Source organism: Strix uralensis, chromosome 26 (genome assembly GCF_047716275.1).
Source record: "Strix uralensis isolate ZFMK-TIS-50842 chromosome 26, bStrUra1, whole genome shotgun sequence".
Classification (NCBI taxonomy): Eukaryota; Metazoa; Chordata; class Aves; order Strigiformes; family Strigidae; genus Strix; species Strix uralensis.
The window spans coordinates 7268382-7293884 of record NC_133997.1 but is presented as its reverse complement, the minus strand read 5'-3'; the positions used below and the strand labels follow the sequence as shown (position 1 = coordinate 7293884).

Sequence of the window (25503 nt, the reverse complement as noted above, 5' to 3'; positions counted from 1 at the left end):
AAATTCAGAACTGGAGTGCACCAGCTCCCTAATTATTGCATTTTCCAGCCAGGGAGGGCTGGGACTTAGCAGCCGCTGGGGTCGGTAAAGCTGCAGTTTCTCAGTGCTTTGTGAGCATCATGGTCAATATTTAGGTCGCCTTTGGCTTTTGCATCCAGACTGTATTGGTAAACTGGCCTCCTGCTTCTCTGCTATTGATCTCCTCCAGACACAGCTGAGAAGGGGAGGACGGATCCAGCTACCAACTGGGCTGATTTGTGCTGGGTGAGACCCTGACCTGCAGCTTCTGTCCTTCTGCTGCAGCAAACACTGCGTTGTTTCATGCATCGGATTTTCCATCCTCACCTGCTTTGCTCCAAGGAAATGAGGGGGGATGGATGAGCGGCTGCTGCCCGCTCTCCTCCTGAAAATCAGAGTCCCCTGCAGCCAGGGCAGCATTTGCAGGGTAAAAGGGTCATCAGGGATCTAGAAAGCAGGACAATAAGGAAGGAATCTGTGAATTAGGGTGGGATGAGATGGGATGGGGTAGGATGGGCTAGGATGGAACAGAATGGGATGGGATGGGGTGGATAAATTCCCCAAGGGATGCTGGAGGGAATCGAGGAGTTTTCTCACCCCGAGTCCTGCAAACCCCCTTTGAGAGAGCTGACAGGGATGCTGCGCAGAAGTAACATTGTTCTCCGCATGTTTCTCCCACCCTTCAAAATGCTTTTCCAGCAGCACCTCATCACTAAACCCCGCTCACCGGCACCCTGAAGGATATAAACTGTGGGCAAAACCTACCACATGCTCAAATACTACAGAGGCGTAACACCAGCACGTGCAAAATGAAGCGGAGAAATGGCTGCAGTTTATTCTTTCTTAAAGGTCAAGTGACAGTAGGTGACACCCAAAGGGTGATCTACGCATCTTTGAATTTATCAGCTGGCAAGCAGAATGTCCTGGAGATTATAAATATATATTTATGTCTGTGGTATAAACTCAATGTGTAGCAGCAATTAGGATCAAGAGGAGGCTGACAGGATATTTTAAAGCAGGGAGGGGGAACCATATACATGCTCAGGTGCTCATATGTATTTATGTGTGTACATTCGTGCTGATCTCCCCGAGATATAACAAATTGATCCCTGTGGTTTAAGAAATGTGATACCCAAATTGCAGACACAAATTTAAGTCTTTTCAATCTCCCATACCTGTCCTCAGCTCAGGGAGGTGGAGAGAGTCTCATTGACTCCATAAAGTTACAGGAGCTGATGTGCCGTGCTGGAGCCCGGCTCCGAGGAACCTCATCTGTCTCGATGGCAGCAATGAGCCTGAAGGACCTCAGATTTATCCTCATTTTTTTGGCAGGCACTGAGCCTGTCTGCATCAGACCATGGGCAATCCCATCTCACCACAGTCCTCTGGGTGTCCTGGGGCAGGTTGTTCCAAAGATGAACAGGGGAAGAGTCAACTCCCCCAAAATTTGCCCAGCTGACCAATAACACAGCATTAAAACCTTCCGTCCCTGTCTTAATGCAGCTTAATGACTTGTTTCCCCTCCTAATTGCTGCTTGGCTAACAGCAGATCCTTCCATCAGGTTATACAGCAGGATGCCTGGGTGTTTTCCTGCCAGGCTACAATTAATTCAGAAACCACTGCAGTGCATGAATAGTTTAAGCAGTCTTCCCACATCGCATTACCTTGCACTTCTCTTTGCTGAATAACATCTCCCATCTCATCGCCCAGGGACCGTACCTTCCCAGGCTGGTTCCTTTGGTTTTCTCTCAAACCCTTTTTCACTTGAATAATGTAAATATTTGGATCGGGTCAGAAAAGCCAATTACCCCAAAGCTTCTTGTCCTTCTTATATGAAAGATGTTGAGCAACCATCATTTCCTTGCTTCTTCCAGGTTATTGCAAGAAATGTAAGTACCGGTTGGTGGGTCCCGAATTCAGGTGACCCTACAGGACCCTATAGATTGTGATTCCAAAGGGAATTCAGCTTTGTATGTGAAGCTGGAAGCCTGAAATGGAGAGAGGTGATATTGCCTGAAGGCGTGGGGAGTCTTGGGCACTGCTATTGCAGCTGGACACCCTCTTTCAGAGCAACTGGAGTCCAGGTTCCTTGTCAGAGGTCTAAATCCCCCCAACCCCAAGCCCTCCTGTGCCCAATGCAAAGTTTTCCAGGCTGCTCAAATGAAGGTGTTTCTTTAAAACTGAGTGAGAGTGTTGCTAAAATTATGGTGATGCTGCTGTCCTTGATTTGCTGCTCTGTATGACACTTCAAGCCTTGTTTCAGGATGTCTGTGCTGCTCCGATAACTGCCTGTCAAAATTAAATACAGGTAGCACTGTGATCCTCAGGCATCTCCCAGTCAGTGTATCCATCTTCAGCTCTCCTGGAGAGGAGGCACATGCACCCACATCTGGGGTTTGGGGGATGCAGCTCTCACTCATGGATCAGACCCCTGCTCACAGGGAAAGCTGGTGACCAAAAGATGGGTCTGAAAAATCAAATAAACGCAAGAGCTGGAGTTTCAACAGAGTCCCCAAATCCTGACCGATACGGGGTGAAGGGGTAGCGTCATCAACACTGTGTCAAAGCCACCTCACCCCTGCTGTGGCTTCATTAAGCAAAGCAGAAAGGAACAACTGATTGGAAAATCTCAGCTGCATCCACCTAATGTCCAGCCTGGGCTCTCCCGCCCGCATTTCCACTCTGCTCAGCTCTCTCTATCCCCAATCCCAAAAGCAATGTGAGTTTAGGCCCCTTCGTATATGCTCCTAGGTGTTTTAAGTGATGATTTGCCAGCGGACCAGGAGTGGGACCTGACTCACTCATGCTGTTAAAACAACTCTCTCAAAGCGCCGAGTTGCACACACAAAGGCAATCCGCAGCAGGCATCGTGGGAGCTGTCTGCCAGAGCGTCTGGAAGCTCTTACTAATCAAAGCAACATTGATTACACAGAGTTTTGCAAAGGTTTCTTTGCAGGGATGATGCAGGGAGACTTTCAAAGGGGCAGGCTGTCAGTCAGCGTATGGGGGATGTTATATTGAGGCCAGAGATCCTGCAATATTTTCCTAGATTAGAGATTAACGCGCTTCTAATTAATTTTGATGCTGTGTAATACGATGAAGTTGTGTCTTTTTTGTGATGTCGGGTAGCTCATAATCCAATCTTTAATTATTATCTCTTGCTTTTAAAAAAAAGGAAAAGGCTATTACGTTATATTGCTGGTTGGGCAGCGGCCGTTGGGAAGCCGAGGGCTTTATACATTGATGGAGGCAGTAAATTTAAAGTCTTTCTTTCATTTAATGAGCTGGATTGTCTGAAGTATCTGACTGGCAAGAGGTTTAAAACTATAAAACCTCACTGAGGCTGATCACAGCTTTCCGACCCTGATACCCGGGGAGCAGACACCAGCAGGATGGGCATGGGGAGAGGTGGTGGCTGTGCCCTCGTTGAGCTCTGCCAGTAAAGCACCGCCGATGGAAAGCCAGGGCTGAGAAAGAGGCATGAAAAATAATTCAAGGGCTGGCAAAAAAATGCTTTAAAGTGCTCCATCTGCTTAATTTATTAAAAAGGAGACAGAGAGGTGACTTGATTACCATGTCTAAGTAGCTTCACAGGGAGAAAATACCAGATACTAAAGGGCTCTTTAAGCCCTCAGAGAAGGGCAGAATGGGAACAAATAGTTTGAAGGCAGAGACAGACTGAAGTTAAGTGAGAAACTGCATTTTTTTCTCCAAAACATTGAGGATGCAAAACCAGGGGTCTCTGAGGCTCTTGACATCTTCGGAGCAAGAAGGGATGTCTCTGAGGGAACAGTACCCAACTTCCTGAGAGCTGCAGCTTGTGTGGCTCCCCCTGGGATCTGGGGTGCAAGAGCTCATCTTTGGAAAATAAGCCTGAGGACCCTGAGAGCGTCTCTCAGACACTTTCCAAAATGATGCGACTAGTGTTTTTCCCATTCCGGCAATCTTTGCGGCCGGGGGATATTTGTCTTCATTTACTACTAAAGGCATCAGCAATCCTTTCACTTTGTTTTCTCCCTGCAAACAAACAAACAAAAAAAACCCTTTGCTCCTCAGGAAACTTTTTAACAGTCATGAGCTGTCCAAGAGCCGCTTCAGATGGTGGCTGAATAGTCTATCGCTCTCTTTCAACGATCAGTCTTCTGGGTATGCATTTGTTTGCTTTTGTTTTGCTCTCAAATAAAGTTGTAGCTTTGTTCTTGCCTTTCCAAATGCCCTTAGTATTCTCAGTGAAAAGCCTGGAAATAATGCTGCCAGCTTCTGCAAGCCTGATGGGAGCGGACACTGATCAGACATGCGATTCTCCAGCATTTTTATTTACCAACAACAGGCTCTTATCTCCAGCTTTGCCCAGCTCTGGAAAAACTCCCCTTCACCCTGCCGTTCCCTCCCCGAGTCAGAGCTGTGATTTGTGTAACCAGCTCCGCCGTAATCTCTTGCCTTCATCAGAGCTTCATCCCAGTTAGCTCCCACCCGACTGAATTTTTGACTTGATAAATTGGATGGGGATTTCTATGGGATCTCAGAGCCTTCCAGGCTGCTCGTTGCTTGGCTGAACTTTGTCAAACATGAGCCGCTGCGCGATTGGCAAGGGAGATTTGGATGCGGCGAGTCAGAGGGAGCTGGAAGGACATAATGCAGCTCTGGTCCCAGGTTTTGTGCAGGGGTGGTGGGATGGGGAGGCATCAGAGCTCCTTAAACAGAAGAAAAAGACTTCTCTGACCTTCTCTTCTTAACTTATATCTCTGCTAGGAGCTTCTTTTGGAAACCTGACACCAGGTTTGATGGACCGTGGGGCTGATCTGATAGTGTTGCTCAGATGCTCTTACATTGCTGAGTTATGGATGTGCTGCTAATGGTACGGCCTCGCCTCCCTGTAAAAGGGCTCCATCTAAATTCTAATCTTTATCTCTTCCATATAGCCTACATGTACTTATGTGCATCTGTTATATCTAAATATTTATTTGTAACATACCAGCAAAGGTCCTTTACCTCTCTATTTACTCTGCTTTGAAGTATTGATCTATAATTACCCATGAGTATCTTGCCTGTAAACATTTCCCTGCATATGTACTTATAAATACCACTTACCTCTAAATATCACTCTGCATTTTCACCTGTAAATATTACTTGCCAGGAAAGGGCCACGGCAAACTTCTTAAATCAGAAAAATGAGGAGACTCACTCCAGAACATTTTGTGCAAGGCGGAGCAGAGTTGTGAAGCTCTGGTCCAAGCACAACACCGAGAGGTTGGGCTGCCTGGCTAAAATTTTAGACCCATTTTGTGGTTTCCATTTGTCCCCTTAAGAGGCAGAAGCTGCTGCTAATTTTTTCCATGGTTGACCTTAAACTTCACTTCTGTCATTCAGCATGTTGTCAGGCGTAATTAGGAAGTCCAGCAATATTCAAGACCTAATGATAATGGTATTAATATAGAGCAGCTTTTATCCTACAAAACAACATGGGCTTTAGAAACCAGATGCGTGTGTGTACATATATTAAAGTTTATGCGGCTGAGATAGGATCCCTGAAATGCAGGTTCCTGAGGGTTGGGCAAAGCATCCTGAATGTGCTATGGAAAGTAATTTCTGGCTGAGAGCACCAGGTAAAGCCTCAAAGGACGCCAGGTGCTGGGCCATCTTTAATAACAACTTGGAAGATGTGCAGAAGAGATAACTCCAATTTTTACCCAAAGAAGTGCATCACCATGAGCATATGTACTACTGAAAAAACCTACTTTTCATCACCAGATGAAAATCTGGTAGCCTTTTCCCAAGAGGTGGCCAGTGCCAAACAGTTTGAGGAAGACATGAGATGCTGGATGAGATGAATGACCTTGAGAAAGGGTCTGGTATCAGAGGGTGCTGAGTGGGACCACCCACAACTTATTTGTCAGCACCTTGCTTCAGCATTTGAGGTGGTTTGGATATGAAATTTGTATTTTGCCCTGTGGAAAGATACTTAAATCTGGAAACTAAAAATATTTGAGAAGGTGGAATCTTGTCTTCATTCCTGTAGGCATGATGTTTTCAGATCTGCCCAAGTCCACAGGCAGATTTGCCTTAAGAGCAGCTCTGAGGGCAGGAAGAAACCTTCACCAGGTTCATGATGTCCACCCTGAGTGAAGCTGGCCTCTCTTTAAGGCAATTAGAGCAAAAAGCCTGAATGGAGTCAGTCTGGAAGCACAGAGCTGGATTTCAGGCATGCACCAGGCTGACATGGGACTGTCCAGCCATGATTCATGTTCTGGGAGCCCACATGCAATACATTATGGATAAAGCTTTTTCTTTAACCAAACTGAGGTCTTCTGCTTGGAAAAAGCATGGAGGCATATCCCGTACAAACAGCTCTTCTCCAGAAAAATGAGATGCATCCCTCCTGCAATGCTGGTACCTAAAATGGACACTCTTAACTCACCCGTTGGATTGCTCCATGCCTTGATGTTCTGGTTTCTGAACTGAAAAAAAAAAAAAAAAAAGGAAAAAATAAAAAGTGTGGGTTTCCATGGAGACAACTGTTCTGTTCTAAAATCTGAGGGCAGGCAAGCTCTGTATTTTGTGTTTTGATGCAGATGCTAGGGTTTGACTTCAGGGGAGATTTTTTTGGTGTGGGGGTTTCAGTCAAAAAGGGGGAAGAAAATCCTTTTCAGTCCTCTACAGAGAGATTTTCCAAATGAAAAAAACCCCAAACACGTAGGGATGATGAAATCATCTGGGGCATAACCAGCACCTCAACATATCTATAATGGAAGATCCAGCCTCCACCTAATATCTCCCTTTGCCAACAGGAAGATGACAAGTGTCCTCTCCCAGTGATGAAGCACTTGAGAAGTAAGAGATGACTTGGCACAGCCAGGAGAACTGAGATGAAGGTAGTGGTGAAGAAAAAGGACCTTGGGCCACAGTATGCTTTTGCTTTCCACACATCTGCTCTTTAGGCAGAAATTTCACAAGCTCAGTAATGATGTGTTGGGTTCTTCACAGTGGCTCATGAGCTCTTGATACATTGGGGCTTAATTGATTAGCTTTTCATGGTCTTGATTGCAGCAGTTTTAAGGAATTGCAGGGAGTGAGGAGCAGAAGGTGACAGGAAACGTTAGCACTTCATTTGGAGAGCCGGGCTAATGATTTGTGTGCGGGCAAAAAATTAGAATTAATTCTCAGGGAAGAAATCCCGCTTTGACGAAAGTGAGATATCAAATCTGTTAATGACATGTCAAACCAGGTGGTGAGGACCTTCTGCCCGAGGTTTAACCCCTTGCAGGATTTAAAGCAGCGTGGTTTTGAGATGCGATGCTGACCCTTGAAGCTCCTTCCCAAACATCTCCCTGGGGCTTTCTAAAGCCCAAGGTTCAGGACGTGTGGGCAGGTTGCCACCGAAAATCAGTGGAGGAGTGAAACACCAGCAGAGCCGTGGACCAGTTCATGAAATTATTTTTTTTTTAAGATGATCTTCTATTGAATAGAAAGATAGTGAAGAGAGAAGGTGGAGGGAGTATTTGGCAGGACAGCTGGATGGAGAAAGCCTTTCTTGGTTCATCAAGAGATGGACAAGGGCAACAAGAGGGCTGCATGTTCCACTTCTGTATGTACTAACCCACTGTGACAACCAGGTATGCACATGTATATTCCCTAACAAACAGAGCCCCAGTGTACGGGGCTGTCGCTCTTTATCCAGCGTATTTGTTGCTTTTTGCTGGAAATCCAGCAAAATGTCCTCAAATCCATCCCTGGGGCAGAGAGAAAGGTCTCCTACAAAAAGCAGCTTTGAACCCTCCCCTTTTATCTGCTGATCCCTTCCCTCCCCTTCACAGGGAAAAGTCCTAACAGGAAGATCAGGCACCAATCCTGAGCGTGGACTGGAGAAAAGCATCTCTTCTAAACTATGCCTACGGTGGGAATATGAATGCTTTGTTTCAATAACATTTAACAGCGATTGCCTCGGCAACCTCTGGCCTGTTGTGATTAAATATTAATATTCTTCTAGTCTGTGCTCTTTCTCTGTTTCTTTTCTCTGGTTTCTAAATGAAGTTGCCCAGTCTTGGCCTTCTTTCGGAGCACAGGGATTGAGTATGGATGAAGCACAGGAAGAAATGTTGGGTTCGACCACCCCAAATATAGCTCTGAGCTTTGCTCTGAGCCTTGCAGGGGAAAAAAAAAAGAAAAAACGAGCAGGGCTACAAAGTTGCTGAACTCAGGGGAATTTAATAACACTCAGCCACCAGCAAAGCGATTAAACGCCGGGTCCTAATTCTGTAAGTGCCTTGTTGATGGTTTCGCTGGGTGCCTCACAGCACAATATAACTAATCTGCTAACGGGCCAGGCGTGTTATCACACATCTGCCTGGTAGAAACAGGCATGTTGAAATGAATCTCTGTGATTTTTTAATGGCGATCGAGGGGATGAGGGAAGAGGGTGGCAGGTTGGTGCCTGGTTTGCTGTGTGCCGTGGTTATTGGGGTCTGGTTGTCTTTTGGGTACCCGTTGCAGGGATGTGGGGCTGGAAGTAGGATGCTCCCAGGGGGGGAGGAGGAGGAAGGCAGAGGGCGGGATGAGTCTGACTGAAGGGGGGTGTTCTCCTGCTTCTTTTCTACTGGATGGTTTCAGATTTTGGCTCTTGGATCAAAATAAGCCCTATTTCCCCTAAAATTTCATATATAGGATGTACAGAAAAGAGATTCCACTTAACAAAGGCTTCTTGCTCCGAACAATGTAATGTTCCTATTGCTCAGCACCACCTTCTTTTCAGAGAGGTTTTGTGTTCTTGAGAAAACTCCAGATTTGTTGGGTTTGAGGATGCCTCAGGGTTTTGTTTGCTCCTTTTGGTCCCTGGGCTCAGCCAGCATCAGGAACCGGCTCCCAAAACAGAGCCCAGGATGGTCCACAGCCGGCAGCAACATCCCTTGCTCCCGCTGCTCTGGTGCCTGCTTCCCTGCTGTTCCCTCTCTGTGCTTCCACAGCAGATGATTTGCTCGACCTTTAGATGGGAGATCTTCAAAAATCAGCCAGGCTGATCGGGAATTTAATGCTGATTGAGGAGGTAATGTGGCTCTCCCCGATGCGCCCCGGCAGGCTGGGGGCAGTTCGACGCTCCCGACGGTGATAGCTTTCAAATGAACTTCACAGCCGTGGCCCTGTTTAATCCAAGGGGATCATTTATTATACTTTTAAGGAACTAAAGTGTGTGAATACCAGTGTCTCACTGCTGCAGTGCCTGAAAATGTGAGCTACTCGGCAGCTGTGCATTGGCTAAGGTGTTCCATCCCAGAGGACCCCGCTTCCAAGAGATGGGAGAAACATTTCTGGGCTGCTCTGGGTACCATATCCCATAATTCCCTAGCTTCCAGCATCCCAAAATATCTGCTTTACAGAGATTAACCAAATCTAACAGCGAGGAGAGAGCAAGACCTGCGATTCCTTGGGGGAAACCAGGGAGTGCAAGAAAATTTTCTCGTGGAAAGTCATGACTGAATCTCTAGGAGGCAGCTAATCCTTTTAAAACAGGCTCAGGGCACCTTGCAAAAGAAGTAGTGTGCTGAAAAGGCACAAGGTCATGGTGCCTTTGGTATAAAAGGCTCTGCTACTCCTGGCCCTGCTTTGCAGGAGGAGGAGTCCCTGTAGATCTGGGATCTTCCCTGGAAAGCACCCGCTCTTACAACTGTTTGGCAACAACCATCTTGTTCTAGCTACAAAAAATAAAAGAGTTGAAAAAAAGAAGGACAACAAAATATATCCAACCCCAAACAAACATGTCAATTAATGTAATCAGCTCTAATGAGGCAAGGGAAGCCAATTTCAACACTTTGTGTTACTGTTTGGGTTGGCTGATCGCAGGCAACCCCAGCTCCTCTGCCCCACACGTGTTGGGGGGCACTTGGGACATCATGGGAGCACATGGCCACACCATCCCCGCTGGGTTTGGGGTCAGTGCCGGGGTCTATTTTCCTTCTACACGTCACCCCATTTATAGGAAGGCGATGGAGGATAAGTCCTTAACTCACGGCGTTCAATCCGAAACAAAAGGCGATGATTTATAATTTGCCGTTATTGTACTGCTTCACGGCACTCTGTCATTGTGAGCCAGCCCTGGCAATGGGGCCTTTGGACCAGGAAAAAGAATTGCTTTTCCTTCCATTTGCCCAATAAATAATAATAATAATAATAATAATTGCCATAATGGCAATAATAAAATCCATCTATCTCCCCCACTCCCCTCCCAAGCACATCGTGGTGAGCCCAACTTTCAGCATCCGTTTATTTATTGGGTAGATTCAGACTGGTTGACTTTAACGCAAGCTGTCACCAAACAAATATCCCTGCAGCACACTGGGTATTAAAACCATCTTTCATGAATTCAAATCTTGCAAGAGGGGCCATCAGAGAAGCGAAGACCAGGACTGGAGACTCAGAGTTACTTCCCCCCCCACTTCCAATGAACTGCTATGGACTTAACATCCTTATTTGGTCCCCAAACCCTGACTGGGGATGTCAGGGTTATGACAAGCCTTGGACCAGAGGGACTGGATGCTGCAGACACCTTTGCAGCAGAAAAATCCATCACAATTAACTGCTCTCCTTTGCACACCCCCGGACGTAAGGGCTTTTTTCATTTATTAGTGGTGCTGAGTCAGTTATTATGGGCTGGGCAATAATTACTATGTCTGCGCAGGGTAATGGATGCTGGCTGAGGATGATCAGACACCTGGATGTTGGTGACAGGTCTGCAAAGGTGCCTTGATCCACCCTGGGACTTGCTGCTGCTTTTTGCCCTTCTTTTCCGGGCATCTGGGGTAAAGGGAGAGGGGGAAAGGGGGGGATATCTGCTGGCAGAATGGCATGAGCTACAGAATAAAACCTGATGGCAGGCCTTGAGGGGGGTCCTAGCTGTGTGTACCCCACCTGGGAGGCAGAAAAGCAGGATGAATGAGGAGGACAAGCTGCTATCCCAGAGGCCAAAATATAGTGAGCATTTCTGATTCACAGCCTGCCCCTGGGCGCATCCTTTTGCCTTTTGGCCTCCTCCAAATCACATCTATGAAGGTCTGTCTCAGGCAAGAAATTGGCCTATATAACAGAACCGGGAGCTGAAGGCAGCTCCATGATGCAAATGCTACATCTCAAAGCACTCAATTCCACGGAAAAATCCCTTCACGTATTTATTTTGGCAGGACCTGCATTAACCACCAGAGGCACTGCCATCCTAAAGAGCATCCCAAGCCCTTCCAGAGACCAGACACCTCAGAGTCAGATTCCCTGTGAATAATGAGCTTGAAAACAAAACAAAACAAATCAGCTCTCTTAAAAAAGGAACACTGGAAGAGTTGGCCCTCCTGACTCCTTCGCTACAGATTTTATTTTATTTTAAAAATTTTTTATTTCTCTCTCTTTTCATTCCCCCTGGAGAAATGATTTGAGGGACGGCTGCTGTCTCTCCCGCTGCTTCGCTGCTCCTGCAAACAGCCAGACAGCTATCACACAGCTCCTTTAATGGCCCAGCAACACATATAACGAATAAACCTAATGGGAAGCAGCGGTGCCAGCTTCCCGGCTGATACCGACTCCCGAATGGAGCCTGGCTGATGTTTCGCTATAGATTGAGCTGCCTGGGGGAGTGACAGCCAGAAGCCACCATCGCAGGCAAAGCTGTTTATTTATGATGGGAGATGAATATATGCACTTCTGTGCCTGGTCCCTGTGTGGTCCCTATGGGGACATTAGAGGTGATGGGTGTTTTGAGGCTGGAGGATGCGGAGCTCTGCCGTGGGGCAAGGAGCAGACAGGAGGTTCGGTGCAGACTGTGAGGGCCACGGATGTCAAGTCATTTGGGATCCTGGCGGGACTTTGCTGCAAGCAGGGTTTAATCAGAGCCTGGCAAACCATTTTCCTAAGGGTTGGTGGGACAAGCTGCAGAGACAAGGGCCAGCACGGTGTCGTTTCAAAGAGAGTGGGCAAAACGTAATCATACACTAGAAGGACTAATCCCGGATTATCATCAGGGGTTGGAAGGGATAAACCATATCTAAGCACACAGCTTTCATCCCACAGGGCTTTGCAGAGCAATCGCGCGCGGCCTTGCTGAATTGCAGCCACCTCTGGGGTGCAGAGACTGCAAGTGAGTGCAGGGAGGAGGGGACATGGGTGGAAATCTTGGACTGCCAAGGACATGGGTGGAAATCTTGACTTCAGCTGGAGACCGTCACTAGGGGGAAATGCCTTTCTGTGGGGTCCTGTGCCCATCTATCACCATCTCAGGTCCTTTGCATATTTTGGGTACCCCGAGGGCAGGTGGATCCGCCCCGGTCTCATGGCCATCACCGTGCCTGCTGGCTGGCGGATGTCCCTCTTCTCCTCCTAGTTTTTCCTCCTTATCTTTTTGGCTTCTCACTTGAAGTACAAATTGACCTCTCAGAATTTTCTCCTTTAATGCCCTTGTTCTAAAATGTTAATAACTGGTCAGTGACAGGCTGATTAAGCCTTCTTTCCTCCCTTATTTAGATTGGTGTCACTGCACCAGCTCTAACGGAGCCGTAAAGAACATTAACACCCGCTCGGCACTGACAGGGCAAACTATTCCCTGGGAATTGATAAGGGCTTTTTCTGGAAACGAATTTGGCGCTGGCAAAACAAACGGACGCCTTGAGCTCCATTCATCTCCCTTCCTTTAATAACTTTCATTTGTTTGGTGCTATCTCCAGCGCCGATTAATGTAACAAATGCTTTTTGTCCCAGCAGGGGCTTTTGCAGGAGCTTCAAGGGGGATGGCTCAACTTCTCTGCCCTCCCCTTCACCTCTCAGCTTGTGGGTGATGTTTTTCTCCCCACGTAGCACTGAGCAGGGGCTGAGTGGCCCAAACTTTGTGCTAATGCCCCAGAATAACTTGTTTTTCTCATAGCATCATGTCTGGATCTATATCTATATCTATATCATCTATATTTATATCTAGGTCTAGGTCTAGATCTAGACCTAGACCTATACCTATACCTATACCTATACCTATACCTACACCTATACCTATCTGTATCTATATCTATATCTATATCTATATCTATATCTATATCTATATCTATATCTATATCTATATCTATCGTTATATCTGTATCATCTATATGTATGTCCATTTCAATATCCACTTTCATATTCATATCCGTAACACCTGTATCAATAGCCATATTTGTATCCATATCCATATAATCTATGTCAATACTGATATCTATATTCTTATCTTCTATATCCGTATCATCCCTATCCACATCATCTGTATCTGCATCTGTAGCTACATCCATATCATTCACATCCACATCCATATAATCTATATCTATATCCATACCCATATAATCTATATCCATACAATCTATATATTTACGTATATCTATATCCATATCATCCATATCCATAAAATCTATATCTACATCCTTATCACGCATATCCATGTCCATGTGTGTGTCCATATCCACATCATCTATATCTTTATCTGTACCTGGATTTACCTCAGCTGAGAAGGGGCTGGGGGGACACCGTGGGACAGAGGAGGGGGGTGAAGCCGCCGCCCAGGGAAGGGCCCAGCCATGAGCCCAGCGCTCTGGCTGTGAGATTACACTGCTGAGAAATAGCTGGTCACTGCTCACGCCCGTGACAGGAATGGCAAGAGCCAAAGTTGCTAAAACCTGGTCTTTTGGGAGGAGATACACCCTGAAACAGAGCAAAATCCTTGCAATTGCTCTTCCCCTGGAAGGCAGATGGCCTCCGCTTGCTCAGGCTGGGCAGCTCTGGGCTGCTGCACAGAGGCACCGAGGGAGGTGCCTCCAGTCTGGTCTTTGTGGGGACCCATAGCTGTTTCTGCACTTCTTGCTCAAATGATAGCTCTCACAATCAGAAAAGGCTTTTTCTTTTTATCCTGTGTAGACTAAGAAGGTTTATTCTGGAAATGATGCTGCCAAAATAAACCCAAAGCTCTACAGAACTATGTTGGGAACCCTAATTCAGGTCGTATACCCCAGTTTTATCCTGTTAAGGGGATTTAAACACACTCTTACCCACCCTCTGCGTGTGGAAACATTGTGAAGGGAAGAGGCTGGAGGAGAGATGAAGCTGCCAGGGCTTTTGCCTGGGTGCAAGGATGAGTGTACGAAGCATCACTCTGAAGTTGGAGCGTGCCAAAATCCCCCGTCTCCCTGATCCCTCACAGGGCACAGCCTGAGCCTTCCTGAGGACGATCTTTGAAACACAAAGCTGGTGATTTTAATTACCAACAGAGAGAAGAAAAGAGAGGGATTTCTTTTACAGCTGGGTAAGTATTGCATGAGGCAAGTCAAGAGTTTTTCCTTTTATAGGCTGTATCCCACTGTTCAGATATAATCTCTTATATAGCGAGAAATACATGTCTCTGTAAGTACTCATATACAACTTCAGGGTGGCTGTGCCCTGACCCTGGGACTGCTAAATCCTTCCCCTGCAAAGCCCTGGGCGAAATCCAGAGGTGATACCTGCGAGGTTTATGCCTGCTAAATGGGTTGCAACACCGTTGCAGTGTTTTAAAACATGCATGCCCCTCGCCAAGCGATGCAAAAAACCTGGAAGAATGAGAAAGTGCAAATGGGAGAGGATAAAGTCGATGCTACAGCAGCTGGAAAAAAGGAGATATATATATGTATACATGTTTTTTCAAGAATGAGAAAGAATAAGCCTTAGGCTTCGGTCAGCTGTCACCAGTCTGCGATAAGGATGGGGGAGTTTAAATCCCATTTAGACACAATCCTCGGGGAAGTGCTGGAGTGGGGAAGGAGGCGGGAGGCAGTGCAGATCTGGAGGGTGAAAATCTCTCCTCCAGAGCAGGGATCAAACCCATCCACGAGTGCCTCTTGTTCTCCAGCGAGAAGAAACTACGTGCTTGATCTCTCTCCACCACTTTTGAACCACTTTTTTTTTTGTGGTGAAAGGTCTTTTCTAAGCCTTTGCTGATGCTTTGGCGCTCAGTCGTATATAGAAACAAATGTGAAATCAAGGCCAGAGCAGAGGGGCAGCTTCAAGCTTGTTTGGATTTTGCTATATGTCATGAGGCATCCAACTCCTTCCCTGTCGCTTTATTAAAATGGTACAAAATAAAATCCATCCTCCCATTTGCTTTCTCCAGAGCTGGCTGCCTTTTGGAGCAGCAAGAAGGTGGGGGCTGCTAGCCCAGGCAGCACTGGCTTCTCTGCCAAGCAAAGCAGCAGGGGAATGGGACAAAATACACTATAAAAAATCCATCATAAAAGATAAAGCCTTGAATCTTCACCTGCAAATGAAGAAAACATCATTTTCTGGTGCAACTGCATAATTAAAGAAGGGTTGCAAGGGTGCAATACACACTGCCCTCTCCCTATCATCAGCCTCTGCAAAAACATCTGATTTCTCCAGATGGGTAGATTTTGAGCCAAAAAATCCTAGGAGAAGGTGCAAGTGCAATTTCAAGCCCACAGCTTTGCCTGTCTCTACGAGGAGTCCAATTACTAGAGACAGCGACTCGATATCGACCCCGGCACAGAGCAGTGCAGGGAGCCGGTGCTGCTCCGCTCCCCGGGGCCTGTTATCCCCGGCAATATGTCTGTGCTGGGCAGAGGGGTTCACAGGCAGAGAAAAAAATAAGGCTTTTATTAGAAGATATGGGCAATAGGACCTAAATCTCAAGGAAAACAAAAATCAATGAAAAGATGTGGAGCTCTTGTTTGAGGGCAAATTTTCCCTTCTCGATGCCCCAGCCAACATGCCAAATGGGGCATACGGGTCATACCCTATCAACTAGGTGTAGGATTTTATTCAGGACAAGTTTTGCAAGACATTAAAACATGGTTTTTTTGCCCAATTAAGGCTCCAAATAGTTTTTGTCCAGGTTTAGGAGTAACCTAAGGAGCTGCCTTCTTGCTCCATCCTTGCTGGCCCTACCCACCCTGCTCCCTGTGTTCCGTATCTATTTTGTGTTGGCAACCAGTGAAACAACTCGACCTAAGGTCTGGTTGTTGCAGACATCAGGCATAACTGCTGTTAAGACCCAGACCTCAAATATCTAGAAATAAAAGAGCAAATATAATTGGCTAAATAACATATATGAGAAAGCTCCACATCTTTCTAGTTCAGATCTAAGTGGAAGAAACCTTTCCTACACATTTCTTTTTTCTCCTGCAGAGATTCTTGCCTTTTCCTTCAACACCTTCTGGTGCTAATAACTCATACCAGGTAGCAGGAGATGGGATCTGGATTTGATTACTGATCTGATTTAGTCTGTCAACCCGGGTGTCTCTCTGCAGAGATTGCAAGTATTTCATGGGCAATTTGCAATGAAAGAGAGAAGCTTAAGGAATGATTTATACCATAACAATAGCAATGACAATAACTGAAGGGCTGGATGTGGGAAGCATCCAGCACACGGGGTGCTGGTTCCACCGGGCTCTGCAAGCTGCTGTTACACGAGCGATAGCGGCAGATGTGATTCAAAAGGAAGGAATCTGAATTTCAGATTCCTCCAGCATCTTCTCCTTGGTGTAAAGGAAGAATATGGAGGTCAGAGCTCTTCCGTTTTTATTCAGGGAAGGATGTGTCTCACCTGAGAAGTCCTTAAGATGCCACAGACAAGCTCTTCTCTGATTAAGTGCTAAGGGAAGCTCCTGAGAGGGTTGTTCGACATCGCCAGGAGAGGCAATGAATCAGCAAGCGTGTCTCATCCCATTGCTCCGTCAGAGCCGAGTGATGGGAGCAGGGATGGCAGGGACAGGCTGCTTTGGTGTCCCCAGCCCCAGAGCAGGTGTCTGGAGTCACCAAGAGGCTGTGTCAGTGCCGGGAGCTGCAGCGGGGACATCGCTGGGGGGGGAATGGGCACCCTATGTGGAAGGGGGTGTCCTCATGACGGTCATCAGCAGGGTCAGAGTGGCCTTACCAAGAGTTTCTGAAGATCCTAGGGAGTCTTGACATCCCCATTTCCAAAATCATTCCCAGGCATCAGCGCATCCTCATCACCTCATCTGAACACATTCCAGCCCCAGATATTAATTTGGTACAGCCTCATTACCCACTCCACAGAAGATGAACATCTTTGTGTGTATCACAGCCAAATCCCTCTTTCCTCCCCCTCTTTTTTTGCACTAATTAATACCATCCCCAGGTATCTACACTACACATGGGCCCATGTCCTTTCCACCACTGCCATTCTTAGAAACCTTTTGATCCCTGACAGCAAGAGACGCAGGCTTTGCAGCTACCAGTGCACCCAGATTTATTTCACTACACTCAAAACACTGTGTCCTCTTTTAGAGCAATGGAGCACAAAATTCAGGAAGATTATTGCAGCGAAACCAGCTGTCTGCTGGGCATGTCTTTGCAGTGTCATTTCTCTGCGAGTGAAGTCCAGAAGAGTTCCTTGACCTTGGCCATCGCCTGCTCATCTGCTCCTCAGAGGAAACCTTTTCTCAGAGGGAAACTGGGAAAGCCCCTTTGCTCTAATACCAGCGTGATGGGGCAAGCATCTTCTTTCTTCCGCGGATGCTGTGCCTCGGTTTGCAAACTGCCCTTACCTCAGAAAGGAGCTTAAACATTTCCACTCTCAAGTGAAGGACAGCCGTCACCCACCGTGGCATCGAGGAGATTTAAGTCAACCCCAAACCTTCTTGACCCAGTTCACTCACTGTAGTCAAGGAGATTTTTTCTCTTTGGAAGAAAAGAAATGGCACTGGAGGGCCCCTGATTCTCATTTACACTTGAGCTGCTCTGAACATAAAAGGGCTCCGGGAGCTGCGTTTGCAGCCCTCGCCGTGCAGCCTGGAGAGGCTGGAGTGTAAATGAGAATTCAGCCCTTCAGCTAATGAGATGCCTTAAGCATATTTCATAATGGGCACCGAGCTGTCACATCCCCTCTCCCTTAATGCCTTGGGTGCCAGTGCCCAGGGCAGGGTGAGCCCAAAGGACCTAGCTGAGACCCATAAATAGCACAACGTGGCCCGTTATGTTATTTAACACCACAAGAGTCAGGAAAGAAGAGGGGTGTGCACAAACCCACAACCTAAAAGATGCCCGCATTGTTCTGCCTACCCCACTGCAAGCTCCCATGCCAGCAGGCAGGGATGAGCATCGCCCCGTGCCTTCTCCAGATGCCCCATCACCAGTGGCATCCAGTTTGCATCGGTCCTTTTGCACTGCAAGGCTCTTGCCCAGACTGGGAGGGCATCTTCAACACATTTCTGATGAAATCCAGGGAATTATACTGACAGCAAAGTGGCTTTGACCAACTGAAGAGGAGAGAAAACTGTCCCAGACTCTCCCTGCCTGCCAGCATTTTATTAAGCTCCTGGATTTGGGTGTGTGCACGCGCAAACCCACCTCTCCACGTGCCTAGAAATGGAGATTTATGGACACCCACAAGTTTCTCAAGCTAGGCTCATCTTTCCATAGGCACATCCAAATGCAAAGGGATGTGGGTGTGATGTTTGAAGTAATGCACCCAGCTGTGGGTATAGACATTCATCTGGGGCATAAAGACATTTGAGGGATGAGCAGTTTATAAGAATGCATATATAGCGATGAGGATGTGCCCAAAACGAGATCGACCATATCTATATATATTTATGTCAGTGACAGACAGAAGGAAACATGTGTTGCCTTCGTGTTATATAAAGCCAGCAGAACATCTTCTGAATTTATCTCAATAAACCAAGTGCCACGCACCCATATTTATATTTATAGCATCACAGAGGAGCGTGCATTCCCATCTCAGCCCCATCCTTCCTGGGGCTGGAAGCTTCCTGGAGGCTCCTGAAAATTTTCCTGGGCATCTTGGGAACCCAAGATGAGTTTCTCAGGGGGCTGCATTGCTCACCACCAGTTGATAGATGTGTTTATTGATCAGAGAATTAGGAGTTAGAAATAAGGTGTGAATATGGGCAGAATTGTGGCCTTAAGTCAATACACTGGAAAGAGTTTTTTTGATCAGTTTGTGCATCTGCTGGAAATTATGTTTGAGAAGGACCAGAGCAGTGTGAATTCAGGATTATGTTAATGAGATGAATAATTTCAGGTTAAAAAAGAATTAAAGAGCAGAAAACCTTTGAAAAATGCTGAGATGTTTCATCTTGGTATCTCTGAAGTGAAAGGCTTTGTTTCAGAAGTGCCAAAACATTTTGCTGCAATATTTTTGAAAGCTCTTAGGAAGCTTTATTCCCCCTTTTCCCTTTCTTTAAAAGGTGAACCAGAAGTTTAATTAATTGACAAAACCAAACCAAAATGCTCACTTTCACCGATTGCAAGAGGAAATTGCCACTTTGGGTGAAGCCATCATGGGTTTTGCCTCTTTGCTTGCAACGATGTTGATTTTCTCTTGCAACACTCCCAGCCATCACCTCGCTCCAAACCTGCCAGGCACAACTCCTGCTGCTCCAGCCACAGCCTCAGCTGCAAATCCTTCAGCTGGTCCTTGTCTCAATATGAATAATATATTTTTCTCACTACATGGGGAAAAAAAAGCAGTGCGAGATTTATTTTCCAAAAAGACGCATACATTCTTTTGTCTCTGTCTGAATAGCGATCGTTACATTAACAAAAGATATTTAAATGCCCCGTTGTATGTAGCAACCACGATCTTATTTTTCTATTTAATTGTCCCACCTGTATTTAAAGTCAGTGACTGGGCTGTTATTGGGATACAGCATTGAGTGACTGTCACGGGGAATAAATCTGCCCCTGAAGCCAAGAAAGAAGGGGAAAGTAGGGCTGAAGGGATATTTTTACCTCTCTGCTGGCTTATTTGAAGCCAACCTGAATAAAAACACAGCCCTTCACAAATGACTTCCCGGCTAATTCCACTCCAGGAGACTAAATTGGAGCCAGGGACAAGCTCCCTGGCTGGGAGAGGTAATTATTCTGACATGCCACCTTAATTACGCCTTAACCCCCAGCTGAAGGAGGAAAGGGCCCTTACAGCCGCCTCTCTACAATCTGATTTTGCAGAGCTCTCTGGGAGATGCAAACGGTTTTTCCCTGCTCTGGTCCCAGTTCGGGCTTGTTAGATCCTCCTGTCTCTCTCTTGCTCTTCTGAAGGACTTTGCACCTCTATAAAATGGGCAAGGGACCCTGGAGTCCCCAGAGTGTATTATTTCCATGCTTTGTGCAACTAATTCCATTGCATCTTTGTGTTTTTCCTAGGTTTTGTCCCTTCCCAGTGCTGAAATACCCCCAAAAAGCAGCTGAGCTCCCCCAGCTCACGGCAGGCAAAAACCTGCCTTGTTTTCCCTAATGCAAGAAAAAAAAAAAACAACCCAAACCCAATAAAAAAACCCAAAACCCAACACTTTTTCTCTGAAGGAAATAAAACCGCTTTCTGTATCTTTATATATCATAAAGGTGCAGGGAAGGGCACAAACACCATTTTTATTTTTTAAGTTTGCAATTCACATTTAACCTGGAGCCATCTGTTTCGCTAGCAGCTTGGCAGTTAGAGGGGGCCCGAGATGTTCATCTACAGACGTGTCTCTCTCTCGAGCTCACTCAATTTTCCAGCCGCTTTAAGGCAGGCGGCTCCCGCTGGTGCCTGATGAGCCCGTGCAGCTCCTGGATGTGAGTGGTCCCCCCCTAGATGCCACCAGCCCCAAAATGCCTTTCCCAGCATGTGGCCTCTGGGAGCGACCAGCCGTGAGCCTCCGGTCATTGCTCACCCATGTTGATACCCACAGAGTCCCCTGATTTTGGATTTACTTGGGTTTATGGTTGTTTAAGGAGATTTGAGCCTGATTTTTGAGACTGATGTCTTTTGAAATCAGGTTGGAATTGGTCACCAGGTCTGACCAGCCCCGAACGGAGAGGTATGTCCCATGAGATGGCATATCTCCTTTCCCACCCAGGAGCGTTGCGATGTCCAGCATCTGGCAGCTGCTAATTGGCAAAATGCCCCATAATGAGACACCCCATCCTCTATCTCAACTCTATCACCCACTGATGTGGTCAGTCGTACTTCCCCATGCTTCCCCAAGATAGGAAGTCACCACCACAATTTCATCTCCTTCCAATAAAAGGCTACTCTTGACAGGTCCAAATATTTCTCAGCTGTGGAGAGGGGGATTCCTAATTTCCCTAAGGCTTTGGCAACCTCCATGACAGCTTTGTAGCAGCTTTGACTGTGAAGGTGCATGTGGAAAGGAGGAGACCTGGACATGTCCCGAAAAGCAGGACAGGAGGCAGACACATTCCTGCCCCATGCAGACCTGTGAGCTGCCTCCTTACAGCCTTATTTATTCATCACGTGCTGGCGGTGTGTTTGGCACAGCACAAAGCAGAGTGAGATGCAGACCCCGCCATTAATGGGCGTTGCTCATTATTAACTAATAACAAATGGATTAGTCAGCATCTGGGAAGCAGCTGAGCACACAGGGAAGGGGAGGGCTGGGAAGTGACCCCGGTGGTGGCTCTGCCTCTCCCAGCTCTGTCTGCAGGACTGTGCCTGATATTTTATTTATCCAAGGCAGGCAGCACCAAAAGGACATGGAGCTGATGGGAGAGCCCAGGGCGGTTTATTTTCATTTTAATGTCCATTAATATCCATTAACGGAGCATCATTTTTAGCCCCTCGCTCCTTCTCCTCACTGCAAAAATCCATGCCTGTTCCTTCTGCTGCATCTATAAACCCAGGCTTAGGATCTTTTCCAAGCAGTGAAAGTCTTTAGCGACCCTTAATTAAAGGGCATTTGGGGAGAAAGGGCTGACGAGAGGTGACAGGAGGAGTGGGTTACTCTGCTGCCTGGATGTGACCTTATTATACTGCTCTGGTGGATGCAGGTTGTTACCGTTGTGATTAACTCCAGGGAGGTTTTCTCATGCTCTGGATGCCCTTTAATTGGGGTGACGGGTAAACTGGCAGAAAGCAGAGTGGCGAGGGGGACTTTTGTCTTTGGCTATCAGAGAAAAACAGGCTCCATTTACAGCTTGGGGCTGAGAGCGATTCCCTGACACGTGTCCGACCCGAAATCCCAGCACACATATCCTGGGAGCTTGGACCAGAAGTTTTTGAACATGAAACATCACTTCATGGGGGGTTGGTTATTTTTTCAGGCTGAGAAATGCAACATTAGCGTTGACAAATATTTCACAAGAACAGCTTGATGCTGACAATTTTCTTTCTGCCTATATATATTGTCCATTAGACATAGCTATTTCTCTCCATATTGCATGTATTTTGTTCTCAAGATGTTACATTCCATCTAGGTCGTCGCTGCCAAAGGGTTTTGGGGAGTCTCTTTTTCTCCCCCATTTTTTTGTTCCTAATTCCTCAGCTTGCTCTCCTGCAGCAATCTTTGAAAAACCCTTATGGAGACATATATGTGCTCCCCACATACGTCTCCTATAGCACTCAAGAAATGCTCTTTCTCTCTGTAGCTGGAGCAATAGATGTTATTACATATTATGTGTTGTATTATCCCACTTGATAGAGCCATAATGGAAATACAAAGCCAGGGTGAAGGTGGTGGGACACCTGCACATGGGGACATTGAGTGTGGGGTTTGGGGGTGACTCGAGCCACCCCCTCATTAAGAATCAGAGCACTTGGGGAGCAGAAATCTTCAGCTGCATCATTCGCCATCTGTGGGTTCAATCTGCATTATGGGTTGGCAGGCAGGCAGTCTTCATTTTAGTAAAGCAAAAGCGAGTTCTGGGTGTTCACCTAAAAGCCGTCCCTTGAAGTGGGGTGACTTTGCATCTCTTCCCTCCTGGGCTCATCCCTCACCCTAGGGGTGCTGAGACATATCCTGCCCGTTCCTACCCCCACAGTGCCTGGCCCATCTAAGCCCCTTTCAGCTATTCAGTGCGTGGTCCTTGATGAAGCCCTAGCGTGTCGTAGGGGCAGATGGAGGACCAAAACCCAACATATCTCACGTTACATGCCCAAGGGAGGCTACGTACAGGGAGGCTACAAACCCCTTGTGTTGTCCACCTGATGGGTGGTGGAGTCTGGGCTCAAGGGCTTGAGGGAAATCTCTGCCTGCTGAACCTGCCTGTGCCCACCATGAGAGGGGCAAAATGCAAGCACCAGGAGGGAGATACAAGAACCAGGAGCTTTCCAGCTCCTTGGAGAAGCACAGCTCTAAGCCCACTTGCTCTTTCAAAGTTCGTACAGAAAAACTGTGCTGGAGCAAAGGCTTGGTCCCATCTCCAGATGCTTCACCCATCACACCAGCCTCCTCCCCTGACTTGAAGAGAGGCTTTGGGGCTGCAGCTGCATCACGTGGCTGAGGCAGAGAGAAGTCCAGGCTCTGGGCGATTCAGAGAAATGGCAGAGAGATAAAAACATCTCTCGCTTTCCTTACAAATCACTGAAATGTGTGCGCATTGAATGCTTTGTTATGGTGGGAGCAATATCAACTACATCCTGGATCTGCTGGATATGTCCAGCAAAAAAAAAAAAAAAAAAAAAAGAAAAGGTAGTAGAGGTGAAAAACCCTGGGAAAAGAAAGTAAAGAGCAGCTGAGCTTAATATATTAAAAGTACAGAAGTCAACTTTGTCCTTCAGCTCCCTGGCTTGGACTAAGGGATGGTGAAAATTATATATATATATGTGCTCAGGGAGGGGTTAAATAACTACTGGATTTACTGAAGCAAAGTTCATCTCCACATCACTCTAATGGCTCCCAAGGAGTCCAATACACATGCCGGATGCGGATCGCTACCAGCTCTCTGGAGCCCTTCCCAAAGGTGAAACATCGACACTTGGAGGGCAGGAGATGCTCAGAAAAATGCCAGATCAATTGCACTGCATCCCTATTTTTTGGTTAATGTTAATAAAAGAAGGGAGGAGAATGGCAATGGATAGAACTGTCACAGGCAAAGCCCAATATGACGGTGCTAAAGAAATTATCGAAGCCTCAGGAATTCGGTTATGTCTGGAATTGGCCAAATAAATCACTGCAAACCAGTTATTCGATGGTTTTAGCCTTCTTTGATTTGGTTTATGAATTGCTCATGATGGCACTGGGATCTTTACAAACAGTTATGCAAAAAAATTCTGTGTTAAGTGCAGGATTTGTCTCATGTAACGAGACATTTAAAAGTTCAGTGTCTGATCTGAACGAGATATTTAGGCTTTCTTTTTTGCACAGGGGGACCTTTTCCTAGTTCTTTAACAAAGGCTTGAACTGATATATTTTTATTGATTTTCTTGTTCTTGAAAAACAGATTTTCGATAAAAACCTCTTTTACTCGTAAGCTATAAGAAAAAAAAAAAAAAAGCAGCCAAAATGCTGCAGGTGAAAATGTTATGAAATATCAAGAAAAACAACTTTCCATCATGTTTCTGATACTTCTTGAAATGTTTCTTTCTTGCTAAGAAGCAGGAAAGGGTAGTTTTGGGATCAAACCTGTCCTATCCCTTTTTTATCCAGTGTTTTGTTTGGAATTTGGTCTAGAGCTCTGTGCTATCCCTCCTGCTCCATCATTGGGGGGTTGAACCCTTCTGTATCGAGCTGAAATGTGCTCTATCATGACATGCAGTTTGCTCCCCAGGAGGATGCTGTGTCATGGAAATGCAGCCCAACAGGAGGATGGTAGGAGCATCCCAAGGCTGGTGGGAGCCACACAACCTTTGCAGCTACAAACCCTGGAGGACAAGCAATTATTGCACATTTTTTGCAATTATTTTGCAAAAAACTTGGAACTGGTTGCTTTCTTTCAGGTGAGATGAAGATGTAACGTTCCCAAAAACTCCTCTGCTCTTTCCTTCCCTGGCTATGCTGGGTGTCTGCAAACCTTGTTGTGCTCCTACCCTTTCACCTTTTCCCAGTGGAAAATTGCTTTTTTCCCCCTGGAAAATTTCAATTTCAATAAAGCCATTTTTTTTTGGCAGGGCAGCGAGTGGAGGGGAAGGTGGCCGATGGCACTGAGGTGCTTAACTGCTCCTTCATGAGCTCTCCCAGGAAGAAAAACCCAGGAATAATCACCGCCGCCAGCTGCATCCCAGCCTCGCCTGAACAGGGACATAGACCCTGCAGGTCTAATTAAGGAGTGTTATTATTTCTCTGTGGTGAGGAGGCTGGGAAGAGAACTGTGCTGGTCTGTCCTTTTCAACGTTAAAGCATGATACTGCATGTTTTTATTTAGGTTAGCTTAATTTTCTCGTTTTAGCCATGGTGGAGGCTGCTGTGCTGGGATGCTCCTCACTTTGGTGGGCTTTACGGAGTAAATGGAAAGGGGAAAAACATCAGATATCTCTGTGGTACTGGGCTTCCATGGCCAGGTATTACCTCTTCCATCCAGGAAATTCAACCAGGATTTATTTTTCTCAATTACAAACGTACTTTCCAAATTACAAGCATCCTTCGCAGGTCGATGGATAGCCAGAGCCTTCGCTGGAGCTGGCTGAAGACCAACCCACCTGCTGGCAGCAGGTCAGGTAGGGCCAGGGGGGTGAATTTGCTCCCGACTCCCTGCCTCCACCTCTGCTTCAGAAAAATATTTATATACTTTCATTAAGGCTGGCCTTG

At 46.5% G+C, this 25503-nt stretch overlaps 1 long non-coding RNA gene across 1 annotated transcript in view; it reads right to left on the bottom strand.

The window, feature by feature from the left end:
* Nucleotides 1–369: 369 nt before the first annotated feature.
* Nucleotides 370–25503, bottom strand: part of LOC141935072 (uncharacterized) — a 92754-nt gene continuing 67620 nt past the window's right edge. The window contains exon 3 of the long non-coding RNA XR_012626463.1: nucleotides 370–465. This is a non-coding gene — a long non-coding RNA (uncharacterized LOC141935072). The remainder of the gene's footprint in view (nucleotides 466–25503) is intronic.